Raw genomic sequence first — 19570 nt, forward strand, 5'->3', positions numbered from 1 at the left:
GAGCCGAACACCCCCCCGGTTCGGTTCACACTAGAACCTGCGAACGGACCGAAAATTCATGCAAACTTTAGAACCCCATTAAAGTCTATGGGACTTGAACGTTCTAAATCAAAAGTGCTCATTTTAAAGGCTAATATGCAAGTTATTGTCCTAAAAAGGGTTTGGGGACCTGGGTCCTGCCCCAGGGGAAATGTATCAATGCAAAAAAAAGTTTGAAAAACCGCCTTTTTTGGGAGCACTGATTTTAATGACGCTTAAAGTGAAAAAAAAAAGTGAAATATTCCTTTAAATATCGTGCCTGGGGGTGTCTATAGTATGCCTGTGAAGTGGCACGTGTTTCCTGTGTTTAGAACAGTCCCTGCAAAAAATTACATTTCTAGTGGGAAAAAAATCATTTAAAACTGCTTGAGGTTTTAATGTAATGTCTGGTCCCGGCAATATGGATGAAAATCATTGAGAAAAATGGCATGGGTACTCCCGCCTTGCCCATTACCAGCCCCCTTGGGTCTTGTACAGATATTAAGGGGAACCTCATACCCAAATAAAAAAAAGGAAAGGCATGGGGCCCCCAGGCCCTATATACTCAGAACAGCAGTATACAGGCAGTGCAAACAAGACAAGGACTGTGTAGGTTTGTTGTTAAGTAGAATCTGTTTGTAATTTTGAACTGATACATTTTTAAAGTGTAGCTCAAGTCAAAAAATCTATTTTTACGCTTTTTGGAAAACATAGGGAAGAGTTATCAGCCCTGTGACATTTTTTTTTTTGCTGTCTGTGCACCTCTTCAGAAGCTTTCACCTCACTTTCTGTCTCAATGACAAATGTTTTTTGAAAATGTGGGTTTTTTAGTAAGACGAGGATTGGGATAAAGCATCAGTGGAGAGGAGACACGTTTTCCCCATATCAACTCTTACGGGAGAGAATTTCCCTTCCTAGGGGTAGATTTCATCTCACTTCCTGTTGTCTCCTTCTATTTGCAAGTAGGAGACATTAGTAAGTTGGATGTTTGAAAGTAGGGGCCTGCCCTATATGTTCTGCAGAAATTTGGGCCTAAGGTGTTGGTGTTGCCACAACACTGTAAGCCCTCAAAGTAACTCTTGGTGGGCGCTGGAACGCCCTGCTGTGTACTATTATATCAAGAATTGTAATAACGCGGCAAAAGCCCTCATCCCTAAAAATTGGCTAGAGATTAAAAAACCTACTATTAGAGAATGGATACAGAGAGTTGAGTATATCAATAATATGGAATATTTAAGTAATATGGAGAAAGAACAAATGAAAAGGTATTGGGCAACGTGGGATAAGTGGAGATTATTTAAAATGACAGAAATCTACCTTTAGGCAATAGTAGAAGTAATATAGGGTGGATAAAAAGGGGGTCAACAGAATATTGGGGGGAGGGATTGGGAAAAGAGGGGAATGTATAAGATTTTGTATGCTGTAAAGTTTGGGGATTCTAGCTCCGCTGGACCAAGTGCATAAACCGGTATAAGGTGAAACCAAAATACTTTTATTTAGAATTAAATCAAAAATAAGGCTTTTCTTCAGCATACAAAAACGTAAATTAAAGTCTGCTTATCTTCAGCACAAATAATAAGAAAAGAAAGCACCTACAGTTCAGTAGTCAGGTCTTCACCCAAAAGTTTTTAGAGTCCTTACAGAGATCTTTTGCAGCCTCCAAAGCAGCAAAACAGCAAGACAGCTCCTCAGACAGGTGTCAATCTCCTTCTCCTCCTCACACCACCTCTCTACTACTTCCCGTCTTATAGGCTGTCTTCTTGGAGGCCTTTAACTCCCTGTGTGCTGAATCCCTGTGGTCAGGGAGGGAGTCTCTTTCCCACCCAAATGTCACTTCAGAGCCCCCCAAATTCCGGGTCCCAACTATCTCTCTTAATATAGAGAAGACCGCGAGTCAGTCCTCTCCTAAAACTATCCCCGGAATTTGTCACCCATTTTTGGGTGACCCCCTGAGGCCTACCAGGATTCCCTCAAAGGGACCACAACCCGAATATAGGTGCTACATAGCACCCGTCCAGGACCCAACCTTGGCGTCCTGTACAATGCTAATAGAAGAATGTTTTTAATATGAAATCTATGGACTGTAATTGTATGGACATAATAAAAAAAATAAAAAAATTGGGCCTTTGGTGGTGGTGGTGCTGGTGCCATAACACTAAGTTCTCTGTCGGAGGGCGGAGAGGAGGTTGGTGCCATTGTTGCAAACCACCATTCCTGGCTTAAGCTGGCATGGCGTCAACCACCTCTCAGCCTGCCCCTGCAGAGCTGACAGAATATTTGCCCAAGTGTGGCTCCTGTCCCCCAAGCACACCAGAGCAAGCACCGCATGGCATCTTTTTGCCTGCGTACTTGCGTAGCTCCTTGAACGCCTATGGAGCACAGGAAGAGGCCATGGAGGAAGAAGAGGAGTGGGCAGAGGAGAGAGGTGTGCCAGAATCACCAGTAGTAACATTTTGGAGCCATGGTGGAACAACCTCCAACACTACTGCACCTTGTCCTGCATCCTTCCCAGCTGCCAGAAGAGTCACCCAATGCACAGTGAAAGATAGGTAACGTCCCTGTCCATGCCTGCTGGACCAGGAGTCAGCAGTAATATGCACCTTACCACTGACCGCCCTGTCCAGCGAGGCCAAGACATTGCCTTCCACATGCAGGTAGAAAGCCGGAATCGCCTTCCGTGAGAAAAAGTGGCGTTTGGGAACCTGCCACTGAGGAACCGCACATTGCACAAACTCATGGAAGGGGGCAGAGTCTACCAACTGAAAAGGCAGCAGTTGAAGTGCTAGCAATTTAGCCAAGCTAGCATTCAACCGCTGGGCATGTGGATGGCTGGGAGTGAACTTCTTTTGACGGTGCAGCAGCTGGGGCAGGGAAATTTGCCTGGTCCAAACATTGGTGCGATCTAATGCACTCGTCTCAAAAAAGGCCCACACCAAAGAACTTTTGGAATAACGTGCAGAGGCAGTGCCCTGTACATGCAGATCTCTGTGGTGTGAAGCAGTCAGGCACCCACGTGGAGTCAGTGACCTCATTATCCTCTCCCTCCTCATCACTGGAGCAAACCTGGCAGTATGCTGCAGCTGGGGGAACATGACTGCCAGATTGCTGCCCCCCTCATCCCCTCTCTCTGGGCTCACAGTACTGCCTTCCTCTAGCTTGGTATCATCATTAGAGCCTTCAAAACATTGGGCATCCTCATGGAGCATGTACCCAACACTGTACTCAAACAGTTCGGGGGACTCCTCAGGAGGACATGGTGGGGCTAGGGAAGGAGTGGCTGATGCCATTGAGCCGAAGGAAGAGGCTGCGTTGGCAGCTGCTTTGCCAGTACCCTGAGCCTGGGTGAGAGAGGACGAGGAGGGTGAGGACGGCTTGGTCATCCACTCTACCAAGTCTTCGGCATATTGTGGCTCAACACGTCCAGCTGCTGAAAATAAGAACAAGCGTGTCCCATGGCCATGTGCTGATGAGGATGCACCGTATCCACGACCTTGCCTCTAGACACAGAGCCTGCTTGCCCTCTTTTATTGGCTCGTGATGTTCTGCCTCTCCTTGTTGGCCTTCCAGACATACTAATGGCCTGCAGGGAGATGTAGCTGCACAAAGCTGGGACATTTATACTGATATACTGCAGCTAGCAGAATCAACTGCCTGCCTGTAGTATTATTAGTATGAGAACGCCAGCAATTGGGGTAGCTTTATGTGCACACTGTGCAGAGGACACAGTACACCAGCTGTAATTACTGCAGCTGCCTGCGGTATAGGATCAGCAGAACACCAGCAATTGGGGTAGCTTCAGGTGCACACTGTGCAGATGACACAATACACTGACTGTAATTACTGCAGCTGTCTGCCTGTGGTATAGGATCAGAAGAACATCAGCAATTGGGGTAGCTTTAGGTGCACACTGCAGATGACACAATACATTGACTCTAATTGCTACAGCTGCCTGCGGATTGGATCAGCAGAACGCCAGCAATTGGGGTAGCTTCAGGTGTACACTGTGCAGATGGCACAATACACCGACTGTAATTGCTACAGCTGCCCGCGGATTGGATCAGCAGAACAACAGCAATTGGGGTAGCTTTAGGTGTACACTGTGCAGATGGCACAATACACTGACTGTAATTGCTACAGCTGCCTGCGGATAGGATCAGCAGAACACCAGCAATTGGGGTAGCTTTAGGTGTACACTGCGCAGGTGGCACAATACACAGACTGTAATTGCTGCAGCAGCTGCCTACCTGTGGTATAGGGTCAGCAGAACACCAGCAATTGGGTTAGCTTTAGGTGAACACTGTGTAGATGGCAGAATACCCCGACTGTAATTGCAACAGCTTCAAATGAAATTCAACCACACTGTCTCTCCGTCTATCCCTCTCTGCCGATGCAACACACTACACAAGGCCGCCGCGCAGGGGGCCTTATATAGTGTGGGGCGTTTACTAAACCCCCTGGCTTTGGCCGATTACGACTCTCAGTTTTTTCCGCGCTGTGATTGGCCAAAGCATGCGGGTCATAGTGCATGCTTGGCCAATCATCAGCCAGCAATGCACTGCGATGCCGCAGTGAATTATGGGCCGTGACATGCCACTCAAATTTGGTGCGAACAGCCCATAATGTTCGGATTTTGCCAAACGGTCGAACAGCCGGTGTTCAAGTCGAACATGGGTTCGACTCGAACACGAAGCTCATCCCTACAGATGACTATGTTACGGACTTCAGATGCTGGAGCGCAGACACACAATAGAACAACGCAGCTCTGTGACACCAGTTTCATCTTGGTCTGTCCAAAAATCTTAAGGACGAACTAGCCCAGGTTGGAGTACCCAATACCTTGGAGGCCCTAATCACCCTGGCTATCCAGATTGACTGGCAGCTCCGTGAGTGCAGGACAGAAAGGTCTATCCAGCAGACCCGTCCCATATGGATAATGCCCAGAGCTCCAGTTCCAGCTAACTCTACTTCTACCAGTTCAAGTTCTGTCAACCCTGCATCTGACGTCCCCGAACCCATGCAACTCGGGTTAACTCATCCTGGTCTGTCTACCGACAGGGCAACCTGTGTCTATATTGCAGCCATTATATGCGTACCTGTCCTGCAAAGATGCGTAAGCGTTCATCCAATTCCCCTGCTAACCTGTCATCTTTGTCTGGCGGTGCAACTCACCTAGCTCTTCCACTCTCGTTTCAGCTTCCAGAAGGAACAGATTCAGTCAATGCCATTATTGACTACGGAGCAGGCAGTTGCTTTATTGACTTGACTTTTGCTACCCAGCAACATATTCCTCTGCAACCAAAGACACTAGGACTTGCAGATGGCTCATGTATTAAATCAGGACTAGTGACTCAAGAAACACTCCCTTTACCTGTTGTTACTCCTACTAAACATAAGGAGTTATTGAGCCTTGATGCCATCACTTCTCCATTGTTTCCCTTCATCCTGGGCCTACCTTGGCTTCAAGCCCACAATCCTCAGATCGATTGGACTGCCGGAGAAGTCAGGTTCCAATCACACTACTGTCGAGAACACTGCTTGTCTAAACCCCCCCGATGCCTCAGTAACTCTGCTATGCATGGACTCCGATCAAGCGTTATGCCAGTCGGTGCCTGAATTCTATTATGAATATCTTGATGTCTTCAGCAAATGGGGGACCCTCTTCCTCTGCATTGAGCAAATAACTGTCCGATTGAACTGCTTCCTGGGGCCGAGATCCCCTTTGGGCGAATATTCTCACTCTCCGAGCAGAAACAGGAAGCGTCTGCCATGGAGACTGCCCGAGTGTTTATTAAGGAGATTGTGCACGGAATCCTTGCAAACATAATTTCTGAGGTGTGCAGTTCACATTGCATTTCTGGAGGACCTGAGAATGAGTTATACTTATCTTCAGCTTACCCCCCTCAAAATAATGGGCAAACAGAAAAAACTAACCAGCCACTCGAACAGTACATTTGATGTTTCACGTCCTTTGTTCAGGACGACTGGGTGTCATTATTCCCATTGGTAGAATTTTCCTAAAATAATGCCAGTCATTCAGCCACAGGACAGTCCCCACTCTTTGCCAATTATGGTTTTCATCTGTCATTTTTGCCTGACTTTGTTCCAGAATCTACAGTTACAGCTGTTCAGAGCATGGTGGATTTCCTCAACTGCAATAATAAGGTACTACAAGAAGCAGTGACAAAAGCACATGCAGACAACAAGAAAGCATTCAACAAGAGGAGAAAAGGGGAACTGAGTCTTCAGTTTGGCAATCTAGTATGGTTATCTACGGCAAACTTCAGGTTGGCATGTCCATCGAAGAACTTGCACCCAAGTTCGTAGGTCCGTTCCCGGATAAGAGGTAACTAAACGAGGTATCGTATGAACTATCTTTACTGGACTGATTTAAGATTCACCCTGTATTTAGTGGTGGCTGGTGTTTTTTTTTTTTTGAGTGGGTGGCGGTACAGTACTACCACCCCCCCGACGGCGTGGCATTAGCAACCCCCTGGTGTCTGCTGATCATCCTGACCCCATTTAGGTGGCGGGGTGAGGGCAGCTGTGCCAATGTCCCCTCCAGCACAGCGGGTAACCCCATCTAGATGGCGAGGTGCAGGCAGTGGCTCCGGGGTCCATCCAGTATGGTGGACGGGCTCCATCTAGGTGGCGAGGTGCGAGCAGCGGCTCCAGTGTCCGCTCCTCCAGCGGCTTCCACTGTGTGTCTCCACTCTCTCCTGACCCGCTTCCTGATTGGTGGGTAAGAGATTTAGTGTGAAAATAGCAACTATTCATTTGCTATCTCACAGAACTGGGTGGACTTCAGTGCTCTGCGCTCGGAGTGCAGCCTTTTTTGAAGCCTATTAGAGCCCCTGGTTATAATCACATGCTTAAAAAACACTCCCCCCGCCCCATTGGGATCCATGGTTCCGAAATCCTGTATGTAGATCAGGGGGCCAGATGCATGGATGGGGGGGTGGTGCCTATGCGCCCCTAATGTCTGCTACTGCCTTTATTCCATGTTTCACTTTTAAAACCTGTAATACCAGACCCCTTTCCTGATAAAGGGTCTGGCGCACCTGAACCAGTGCTGGTTGATGGAGATGAGGAATATAAGGTGGGAGCTATTGTAGACTGCAGGAAAAGGAGGAACCAATTGCAGTATCTGATTAAGTGGAAAGGTTATGGTCCAGAAGAGAATTCCTGGGAACCAGAATGTAATGTCCATGCAAGAGGGCTAAATCATGCCTTTTTCTGTGCCCATTCCCACCCCACTTAGAGACGCAGCTTTCAACAATTACCGCAGTCTACCTACAAGCTCCGAAAAACCTTCACCTGCTGTCAAGCAATCAACCCGTTTCATTACACAATTTCATGACAAACATAGGAAAATTTTAAAAATTCTGGACTCACATTGGTCTATTCTGTTAGAAGACCCTCATCTTAAAACCACAGTTGACACCAAAACTAAAGTGGCATATAGAAAATCCAGAAACATAAAGAGCAAATTTTCACCTAGTAGAATCAAGTCTGTTCAACCAACTTCTTCACAACCTGTTCTCACACCCCTCAGGGGGATGCTGGATAGCAAGAGTGGATTAGCACCGCTGGAATCTTTTTTTTATTTTTTTTTATTTTTAATAAAGGAATTTTTGAAAAGTGTGTTTGTCTTATTTAACTATTTTTTACACTTTCTTTGTGAAATGGTAGGGGTACTTTTGTACCCCCTTACCATTTAAAACAGGGGGGGCGGGATCTGTGGGTCCCCTTGTTAAAGGGGGCTTCCAGATTCTGATAAGCCCCCCGCCCGCAGACCCCCACAACCACCGGCCAGGGTTATGGGGATGAGGCCCTTGTCCTCATCAACATGGGGACAAGGTGCTTTGAGGGGTCACAGACCCCCAAAGCATCCTCCCAATGTTGATGGCATGTGGCCTGGTACGGTTCAGGAGGGAGGGGGGGCCGCTCTCTCGTCCCCCCCTCTTTTCCTGCTGCCTGCCAGGTTGCGTGCTCGGATGAAGGGTCTGGTATGGATTTTTAGGGGGAACCCCACGTCAAATTTTTTCTTAAATTTGAGGCAGGGTTCCCCTTAATATCCATACCAGACCTGAAGGGCCTGGTAATTGAATTTGGGGGACCCCCACGCTTTTTATTTATTTATTTATTTTTTTATCAATGACTTTCAATGAGTGTTCTCTGTATTACGGAGCCGACAATTCATTATAGCCGCGAGTGATTTTAAAGGACTTTTTTTCCTGCATAAATGACACTTTGTGCAGGGACAGTTCTAAGCACCAGAAACATGAGCCCCTTCAAAGGCATACTATAGACACCCCCCCCCCCCCTACGAAATTTAAAGGAATATTACACTTTTATTGTTTCACTTTAATCATTATTAAAATCACTGCTCCCGAAAAAACGGCCGTTTTTAAAACTTTTTTTTGCATTGATACATGTCCCCTGGGGCAGGACACGGGTCCCCAAACACTTTTTAGGACAGTAACTTGCAAATTAGTCTTTAAAATTAGCACTTTAGATTTTGAACGTTGGAGTCCCATAGACTTTAATAGGGTTCTAAAGTATGCTATATACTAGCTCCGTCGAATCTTCTTTATACATTCGACAGACACCATAAGCCTTCAAAGACAGATTCGACCGTAATACATGTGGATTTTCGGACGAATGCAATTTTTGAACGAAAAACGGAACAAATAAAAACGAATTTCGGGAGTAAGTAAATAAATTAAGTTTTCGGACGAAAACGAAATTCCCAAACGAAATATTTTACTCTGCACATGTCTACTATTATTACATTACTGAACAATTATCTACTTATTGTTTTTCCACATTTATATTTATTATTTAAAGTTTAAGTTTGTTTTTCCCCCCTTTTATGGCATACTGTATATTGTATGCTGTTTCCCTGGCCACAGCCAGCATTGTGCGTTTTTAGCCAGTGCTGAGACTTGTTGTTCCACGACGCTGACATATAAATTGCATACTGCTGACACTTTCCATCCAGGCCTATTGAAAGAACAGCTCAGAGCGTGTAGCCAATCTACAGCCTCTCTCCTTGGTGAAAGCCTTCCCCCAGAAGTGATCAGATGACCCGTGACGTCACGCACGCTCCACGCGCATTCCACGCCGGTGTCCTATCACATTGTGTCCCCCATTGGATAGTGTCCGCTGTGTACTGCGCATGCGCAGTACACATAGATTCCAAAGATAGCCGAAGATGAACGGCGCCTGCGCCGTGAGTCCAGGTTCTAGCCCCACCATCCAAGTGGACATAGAGCTTGAATAAAAAGAGCCGAGCACAGCGAGGCCATGCCCAAAGCGTGGCGAGTGAAGCTAGCCCGCGAGGGGCCCTCTAATATCTGCAGCCCTATGTCGACTTGGATGGTGGGGCTAGCACCTCCACTCACGGCGCAGGCGCCGTTCATTTTAGGAGATTTTCCGAATCTCCTTCTGCTCCATACTGCGCAAGCGCTGTGCCTGAGCAGTACGGGGCGGACACTATCCGATGGACGGACGCTATATGGCAGAACACCGGTCCCAGCCTGTTCCTGACGGCGACAGGACAAGCCCCTGGCCCGTAATCAACAATCCGCAACCCTGCACCTCTGCAGCATCATCCGGATCAGGACCTGAGGAACTCACCATCGACCACTTGTATACTGATGAGCCTTTTTAATCTATCTCTCCTGTAAGTGTAATCTTACTTTGCGTCATTAAAATATCCTCTAATACTGCACTTAGATGGCTTCCTTTTCTACCTTTCTCTTGCATATTACAGAAAAAGAAAGCCAGTTAGACATCTGGGGGCTGCCTGTCGGAGGAGGGAGGGGCAATGTCAGGGACATTCTATAAGAAGGCAGATGTGCGTGCGCTGGGCACGAATGTGGGCATGCGCACCAATATTCACCAGATGCGAATGCCCATGCAAATGTGCGCGCATTAGCCGTTTATACTCACACCAAATGGCTTATATAAGGACAGCAGCTGCACTAGTGCAGTGCTGTCTGATCTGTGGCTTTACATGTGTTCTTGTTCCTTTGCATATATTGATTCCAGTGTTTGACCCGGCTTTCCTGACCATGCTTGCTTATTTCCAGTCCTGACCTCTGCTTGCCTTCACCTTGTTTATATCTGCTTATCTGCCTGATATCCTCCTGCCAACCTCTGCCTGCATCCTGACCATTTTGTGCCTGGCATTTATGCTATATCTGATCATCTGTGACTGACCCGGGTTGTCTGACACTGCACCAGTCTCCTGTCTACCCTGCTCTGCTTAGTGCCTGGTGATGCTGTCCTGCATTTGCTGTGTGCCTGCATCCGCGGTTCCTGCTGCCATCTGTTGCTTCAGTGACCCAGTCCAGTCTGGTGACTCATCGGCCACACATCTCTGCCACCAATGGAAAATCTTGCAGGCACCCTTACCTAACCACGCTATCGCAGCCACTGTTGCAAACTCCAGTGGTCCCTGAGCGGGGGCTGTACGAGAGGTCTCCCTCTGCACGTCAGGCTCCACCACAAGGTATGTGACAACTGGGTTTATGCAAGAATCTGAATATTCAGCCTTAAAAGAGAAGTATAGCCGGGGCGTGGCCTGGCGATGCACTAGAGCAGACGTGCTTTGCGGGAGCTCCGGCACCGGCGAGGATATTTCGATCTTTTATAACGTGATCCTCTCACCACTGCTCATCCTAAGCATGGGGAGAAAGACGGGCAAGTCCCTGCCTAAGAAGGGAACAGCTACGGGTACTATCAAGCGCTTTTTGTCCACGGAAACCGAGGACGCTGCAGACCAAGACGGACTAGGCCGCTCACCGCACAGTACGCTGATAGCGCACAGCCCCGCCTCTTCAGCTAGGCTGGAGCACAGACCACGCTCGCCTGACACCTCTGCAGAATCGGAGGAAGAGGGAGACCTGCCCGGATCTGCCGGGGCAGCTACTAGGGTGAGTGACCTCCTGACCAAGGCTGACTTAGCTTCGATGCTGTTGAACCTCGAACGGGTGATTAGAAAGGAGGTCTCGGCGGTCCGTTCGGATCTATCTCAGGTCCTGACGTGGGTGGAAGAGACAGAGCAACGCTTAGACCGACACGCGTCCGCCATACGAACTCTTCAGACGACTACCCGCCAGCTTGCGATCGCCCACCGGACGGCTCTCTATAAGATCGAGGACCAGGAGAACCAAAATAGGCGTAACAACGTTCGGATCCGTGGCCTACCGGAGGCAACCGGGGATGACGACCTTCTGCCTTCAGTTAGGGGTATTTTTAATAGCCTTTTAGGCCGAGCAGCGGATGCTCCTTTGAAGATCGATCGGGTCCACAGGGCCCTCCGACCTCGTTCCCTAACCACGGAGGTCCCACGAGACATCATCTGCAGAGTCCATCATTACCCGAATAAGGAGCTGATCATGAAGAAGGCCAGGGATGCCACGCCGTTTGATTTCCATGGCGCCTCTCTCACCCTATTCCCTGATCTGGCTAAGGAGACCTTGGATAGACGTAGAGCCTTGCGCCCTCTTACAGAACTTCTGCAGGCGGCTTCTATCAGATATAGATGGGGCTTCCCTGCGACACTGATTGCCTCTGCCAATGGCAAAACCTCCGTCCTCAGATTCCCGGAAGACCTGCCACAATTTTGTGCTGACCTGAATGTCACCGCGCCGGATCTACCGGGTTGGAGTGATGTCGTCCCGCCACCACCAAAGATCTCCGACCGACAATGGCAGAGAGTGGGACGGAAACACCACGTTGCGGCCCAGGAACCCCAGGCTGTGTGGCCCTTGCCATCTGCCCTGTTGTAATTCTCCAATTGGTACGGGAATCTTGGATCCTGCAAGTATGCTGCTATTTTACTTTTATTTGCTACTGCCCTGTTTGTTTGCCTCAGGTTCTCCCCTTCATGTCCATATCTCTGATGCCCTAGACCAGGGATCTCAAACTGGTGGCCCTCCAGCTGTTGCGGAACTCCAAGTCCCATCATGCCTCTGCCTTTGGGAGTCATGCTTGTAACTGTCAGCCTTGCAATGCCTCATGGGACTTGTAGTTTTGCAACAGCTGGAGGGCCGCCAGTTTGAGACCCCTGCCCTAGACTCTTACATGTGATCGAGATATGACGCTATACAAGTATACACCTAGCTAGGTGTCTGGGATATTGCCTTACTCTGTAGCAAACCTGTGAGCCCACATGGTGACCTATCTTTGGGCTTGCTCACTCTTCTCCTAACGTGGTCGTCAGATGTTGCTTGGACTCGGTTACAGTTCATTGATCCTGTTTGGGCCAATATACCACTTGCTGTTTACTGTTTTGATTTATTTACATTTATCTCTTGCCGGAAATGTTACAGTAGTGTGAGACCATTAGAGGTGCCGGTGCCGGACTGCCGTGGCGTGCCCTCGACCCCCCTTTATGGCGGGGGCCGCCTGGCGCGGGACTCCGGTACCCTTGCCCTGCTTTGCGGGGTGGGTGTGGGGGCCCCGGGCCAAGCGTGCGGCCCGCCCTTGCACTGCAGCTCTCTGCGTGCGGTTAGACTTATTGCTATACTGATCTCTTTCTTGCTCTTGTCTTTGCTGTTCTATTTTCCCCTCTGTACTTATCCCTCTTTCTTTTCTTCTCCCTTGGTTGTCCTTTCCTCCCCTGTCCCCACCCGCACCCATTCTTGTCCCCTTGGTTGTGGGGGGCCCTGTTTGCCTCGGTACTTTTGTAATGTAGGGGTATGGGAGGCGGTTCCCCTTTCTGTGACCCAATGGCTACGGTGAACCTTGTTTCGTTCAATGTTAGGGGCCTTCACGCCCCTGGGAAGAGACATAATTTGTTTTGAGAACTGAACCGTCTGCGCGGAGATGTGGTTTTTCTCCAAGAGACCCACCTCACTCACTCCACTTCGGTTAAATTGTACTCCCCCAAATACCCTACTTGGTATTACAGCCTTTCAGATATTTCTAAAGCCAAGGGCGTGGCCATTGGGTTTCGGAGGGGCACCGCGTTCAAGCTAGAGTCTATGTTGAGTGACCCGACTGGCCGCTTTCTATTTCTGCGGGGTACCCTGGGCAGCATGCCATGCACTCTGGCTACTCTTTACTCTCGCAATAAGGACCAGGCGCCATTTATTGCTTCGACACTTTCCAAACTAGGGGACTTCGCTGGGGGGTGTGTGGTTCTGACGGGTGATTTCAATGCAGCTCTGGAACCCACTCTGGACACTTCCAGGGGGAGTTCACCCTTGTCCTATAAAAAATTGAAATATATCCGCACAAAACTCCATGAGCTGCAGTTGATGGACACCTGGAGGATCACGCACCCACGCGACCGTGATTTTACATACTACACGGTACACCGTACGTATTCGAGAATAGACCTCTGTTTTCTTGACCATCAGCATCTGCCTCTCCTAGTACAGTCAGCCATAGAAACGTCTCCCCTGTCGGATCATGCTCCGGCTTTGATTACTCTTAAAGTAGATTCTCTGCCCCTCAAAGTTGCCAACTGGCGACTGAACGAAACCCTCATTTCCGAAGAAGTGGACAGGAAGGTCTTAGGTGAGGAGTTAGGAAGCGCACAAAGTCTTTATTAGAGGCAAACTCATTGAGCTGGGCGCCAGGAAGAAAAGGGAGCGATTGGCTCAACAACTTACGTTGATACAAGAGATTAGGAGTTTAGAGCGGATCCATAAACAGAGCCTCTCTATGTCCATTTTACGCACCCTCACCGAAAAACGGGAATCCCTGAAGACCCTCCTACACCTAGATCAGAAGTATAGATCGAGGCTGGTGTCCCAACGTTTTTACGACTGGGGGGACAGACCCAGTAGATTATTAGCTAATTCCATTAGACAACGGAAAACCGCCGCGTTCATCCCTAAAATCAGGACCGCCGGGGGGTCCATGGCCTTCACCACTCCACAGATAGCTAGGGAATTTAGGGAGTTTTACCAGCATCTTTATCATGTCCGACAAACTGCTGTTGGCGGAGATGATAAGTAGAGGCTTATTCAGGATTACCTGACCGGAGCTGCCCTTCCTCAGCTCCCGTCTGAGGCCCTGGCCGGGGGAATTTACCTCGGCGGAGTTATTTGAGAGCCCTGCGGGGCATGGCGAGGGGCAAAGCTCCGGGTCCTGATGGCCTCACAGTGTCATATTACCGCTCCTATGCAGATAAGCTACTCCCCCACCTATCTAAATATGCCAACGTGCCCTTAAACGGCGGAGCTCTCCGCCCGGAAACTACCCATGCCCATGTTACGGTTATACCTAAAGACGGGAAGGATCCAGCCGATTGCGCTAGCTATCGCCCTATCTCGCTGCTTAATATAGACGCCAAAATCTACGCTAAAGCGATTGCGAATAGATTACTACCCCTAGTCCCACAATGGATAACACGGGACCAAACTGGTTTTATACCGGGAAGGGAGGCTCATGATAATTCCTTACGCACCTTTACTTTGATGTCATTTGTACGGCGTCACTCCCAGCCCACCCTGTTGCTCTCTACAGATGCTGAAAAAGCCTTTGACAGGGTGGACTGGGAGTTTCTTATGGCAACGTTGTCCCACCTCGGTGTCGGCCCTTCCCTTAGGTCACAAATTTCAGCCCTCTACTGTCAACCCACGGCCCAACTGAGAGTTAACGGTACTCTTAGTGACCCCTTCACCTTATATAATGGCACGCGCCAGGGCTGCCCGCTTTTGCCCATATTATTCGCGATCTCGTTGGAGCCCTTCCTGTCCGACGTAACCCGAACATACATGGTATTACTGTCGGCAAGTCGGAACACAAATACGCTGCATATGCAGATGATATTTTGTTTTACGTGCAACAACCCCTGATTTCTCCCTAACCTCATATCCGAATTCTCAGCTTATGGCAGGGTATCTAATTTCAAAATAAATATGTCTAAATCCGAAATACTAAACGTAACGGTCCCCCCACTCGACGCAGCACACATTAAACAGACTTTCCCCTTTACCTGGCAGACACGGCACATGAAATACTTAGGTATCTACTTAACGCCCAACCCACTCACACTCTTCCGTACCAATTTTCTACCGCTCCTCAACGCACTCAGATCGGACCTTCAGAAATGGTCTCAGCTAGGCCATTCCTGGCTGGGGAGAATTGGGTTGATAAAGATGAATCTGCTGCCCAGGGTGCTCTTCATGCTGCAAATGATCCCATTTGGGGTGCCAGTGGGTTTCTTTACTATATTGAACTCTATGGTATATAAGTATATATGGAACAGGAAGAAACCCAGACTTCCACGGTCCCTACTTCAGCGACCACGAAGCGCTGGGGGCCTGGCAGTACCGGATTTCCGACTGTATTTCCGCTCCGTTATGCTAACCAGACTGTCGGATTGGAAATATTGTAAAAATACTAAACTGTGGGTCTAATTAGAAACCACACTGGGTGAGACGGACCTTTCCAACCTTATGTGGATACCAAGAAAATTTAGGACTTTGTCTACCAACTCATCACCACTAACGACCTCTTCTCTCGCAGTCTGGGACTCCCTGTGCAAAAAACTGAACTGGCCCTACAATTCACCATTGCTGTCCTTATCGGGTCATAATTACTTTCCACCTGGTAATATGGGCCCTCGCTCACATTTCTTTTGGAGTCTAGGGGGTAAGACTCTCCTACATCAGTTCGCTGGCCCCTCCGGCGTTTTCCCACTCTCGGTCATCATGGGGGAGTTGCCCATTTCATTTATGGACCGCTGGAAATACTGTCAACTAACGGCCTTTGTTCGCTCCCTTCCTAGACCTCTACGTTCCATAAACGAGCTTACGCTTCTGGAGTCCGCTTTCTCAGATGACTTGCCTGTGGAGAAGCCCGTCTCTTATTTTTATCACGCATTGCTGTCCCTGGAGTCTCACAAGACCCCTACTTTCATCCGCAATTGGGAGCTGGACCTAGCTAAAGAACTCACCCCTGCCCAAGTGTCCAACATTCTTACCATGGCACACACCGCTTCAGGCTCCGCTAAAACATCTGAGATGGCCTACAAGTTGTTAACCAGGTGGCACTACACGCCTGTGACACTACATCAGTTTTTCCCCCAAACCTCCCCGCTCTGTTGGAGAGAGTGTGGCGAGCGGGCCACTCATGCTCACATCTGGTGGTTCTGTCCACGGATACGCCCGTTCTGGCTTGCAGTTCTGTATTGGATTAAGCACATTCAGGGTTGGGAGGTCCCTAATGACCCTTGGTATATCTTGTTTCATTGTTCGGGTAAACCAGCAGGCTCATATAAACGCTCAATTACACCCTATCTCCTCAATGCTGCAAAAACTCTTATCCCACGATACTGGAAGCAGAGGAGGATCCCTACGCTTCGCTGCTGGCTACTCAAGGTCGACCATCTATATTACATGGAAGACTTGACGCTTTCTCTGAGAGGCAAGTCTGACCTCGCCACAAAAATATGGGCCTGCTGGGTCGCCTTCAAGTACACCTCTGTATATGCGGATATTGTCTCTCAACCTGTGTGATGTAATGTAACAGTGTCTTATAAATGCAAACCTGTTTTAATCTTTAATCTTTAATCTTCAATTTGATGATCAGGGCAGTAATTGGACTCTGCGGAGGCGAATGGACAACCCCCCCCCCCCCCCCGCTTTCTCTCTGTCTTCTGGACTTTCCTCCTCTCTTTTTCTGAGCTTGCCTCTCTTTCAGAGCTCACCAGACTTTTATAGATAAAACCAGAAGGAGTTATGTGCACTTGGTGAAATATTACCGTTGGAGTCTCAGTGCACTAAGTGAGGTTACTGCTGATGCCAGGGGGAATTTTTGAGTTACCTGGTAATCTGTGGCTTTGGACCCCCCCCCCCCCTCTTGGAGGAGAGCCATCGAGCTCTTACCTGTTGTTTCCTCTACTTTTGTTTATGTTATGACTGTTTATACTGCTCCTCTGATAATTGGTTTGTGATGAGTTGTATGTGCTCCTTTTCATTAATAAAAACTAATAAAAAAAAAAAAAAAAAAGAAAAGAGAAGTATAGCCAAAGCTCTTCTGGCCATACTATATCCGTGGGTCACAGGAGAACACTTCGTTTTGCACTCCTGTGATTCAGATTCAGATGACCGTGTGTTAAAGTCCGCTCACAGAGCTGGTCCAGGCTCTGCAGGGATGCCAACAATAATTTTAGGATCTGCCCAGATGCCTGACTGTCAGCCGGTTCAGCCTCTCAGTGTGCAGCTGAGAGCCTGAGCCAATCGCTACCGCCCCCTTCAAAGTCCAGTGCTCCAGTGAGTACTGCAGAGGCTGAGTACTGAGCAGTGACTGACAGTCAGCGTTTTGTGCTCAGAGCAGACCAAATAATGAGCTTTGATCGATCAGTTCTTAGTGTAGAAGCAGCAGGACAAAGCTGCATCATCAGATCGATGTTGCAGCTGTCTAGGTATGTATGTTTATTATTTTTTATTTCAGAACTTCTCTTTAACCTGTTCCTGACCAGCTGCCACAGTTGTACTGCGGCAGAATGGTACAGGCAGGCGAGACGCCGTTATACTACGTCGGGTGCGCTGCCGGCGAGGTGCTCAGGGACAGATCAATCCCCAGGCCCAGGCCAATGATTTCTGGCCTGGACCTCGTGATCACTCCTGATGAATGATATCCTTCCCCTGTCTGTGTAAGTGTAAACAAAGACAGGGGAATTGATGTCATCTCTCTCATGTCGGTCTTTTCTGTTCCAGACCGAGAGGAGAGAACATCACAAGTGAGTTGCGACAACAGCACACTGACACCAGGTCACGTAGGCACACAATTCATCCCCCGATCACCACCTGTCACTGTGTCACCCAGTACAGCAATCAGATGATTTTTTGATTGTTGTACTAGTGTCATTAGTGACACTAATCAGTGTTATGCCCTGTACACGCGGTCGGAAATTCAGACGGAAAAGGTCTGATCGGATTATATTGTCGGAAAATTCGATTGTGTGTCGGACTTTTGAGAGCAGGATCTAATATTTTCCGACAAAAAAATCCGATCAGACTTTTTTCGATTATAGAGAATTCAGACCAAACAAAGAGCCACGCATGCTCAGATCAAATTACGAGACTAAAACTATTGGCTACTAGCCTCAACGTAGTCCCGTCGTAATGAACAAACGTCACCACGTTCCGAACGATCGGATTTTCGGACAACTTTGTCCGACCGTGTGTATGCAACACCAGTTTAGGACAAAATCCGTTGGAAAAAATCTGATGGATTTTGTTGTCGGAATGTCCGACCGTGTGTACAAGGCATTAGGGTAACTAGTATTAGGCTCAGATAGGACTAGGGACCCCCCTAACCCCCCATAAAGGTTTAACCCCTTGATTACCCCGTGTCACCTGTGATTGCAGTATAAGTGTCACAGGTGACGCAGTTTAGCTAGTTATTTTTTTATTGCGTCAGGGCACTCGCCGTATTTTACCTAATAAAGGTTTAACCCCCTGATCACCCAGCGGGTGATCAGTTAGGTTTTAGGGTCAGATAGGGTCTGCGTCGCCCCAGGCAGCGTCAGGTTAGTGTCAGTACAGCTAACACCCACGCACGCAGCATACACCTCCCGTAGTGGTATAGTATCTGAACGGATTGATATCTGATCTGATCAGATCTATACTAGCGTCCCCAACAGTTTAGGGTTCCCAAAAACGCAGTGTTAGCGGGATCAGCCCAGATACCTGCTAGCACCTGCATTTAGCCCCTCTGTCCAGCCCAGCCCACCCAAGTGCAGTATCGATCAATCACTGTCACTTACAAAACACTAAACGCATAACTGCAGTGTTCGCAGAGTCAGACCTGATCCCTGCGGTCGCTAACAGTTATTTTGGTAGCGTTTTGATACAGCCGCTGACAGCATAGGAGATTTTTTTCCTGTGAGTCTCACTAGTGTATTTCAATAAATTTAGAGCCCAAAATGGCAAATTGAAGGTACACTAATGAAGAGGCCTACACGTTTCTGAGCATGATAGATAGTGAGGAGGAAGTCACTCATCTGTCAGACTCAGGCTCAGAATACGAACCAGTAGACAGCAGCAGCACCCTGACAGATAGCTCTGACGACAGAGTTGTGGTCCCTGCCAAGGTCAAGCGTACCAGACCCCGATCTTCTTCTGCTGTCGCTGAAGTGCATGAACCGCAGGTCTCACGTATATGGAGCAGAGCAGTACTAGCGCCGCTATTCCTTCTGGTGAAGTGGCAAGCACCAGCGGCCTAGTACATCCTGGCCGTACATCCAGCACTGAAGTATCATGTGGTGACGTGGCGAGTCCCAAAAGTGCAGTTCAAGCTGGCGAGGTGGCAAGCACAAGTAGTGTCCCGCTGCCACCAAGAAGACAAAGACAGGCCCGTCAAGCTCATAGTGCCCTTCCTGCTGCATTCACCAATCCCAATTGGGAACCCACCACTTCTGCAGCAACCGTACTTCCCCCATTCACTGGCCAACCCGGCATTCAGGTGGAAACCGTTGATTTTACGTCACTTGATTTTTATTTGCTGTTTTTCACCGAAAATCTCTATAGATCTATTGTGGACCAAAGCAATTTGTATGCTGGTCAATGCATCGCCAATA

The sequence above is a fragment of the Lithobates pipiens genome, unplaced genomic scaffold (assembly GCF_037356315.1).
Source record: "Lithobates pipiens isolate NorthernLeopardFrog02 unplaced genomic scaffold, aLitPip1_a1.2 Scaffold_18, whole genome shotgun sequence".
Taxonomy (NCBI): domain Eukaryota; kingdom Metazoa; phylum Chordata; class Amphibia; order Anura; family Ranidae; genus Lithobates; species Lithobates pipiens.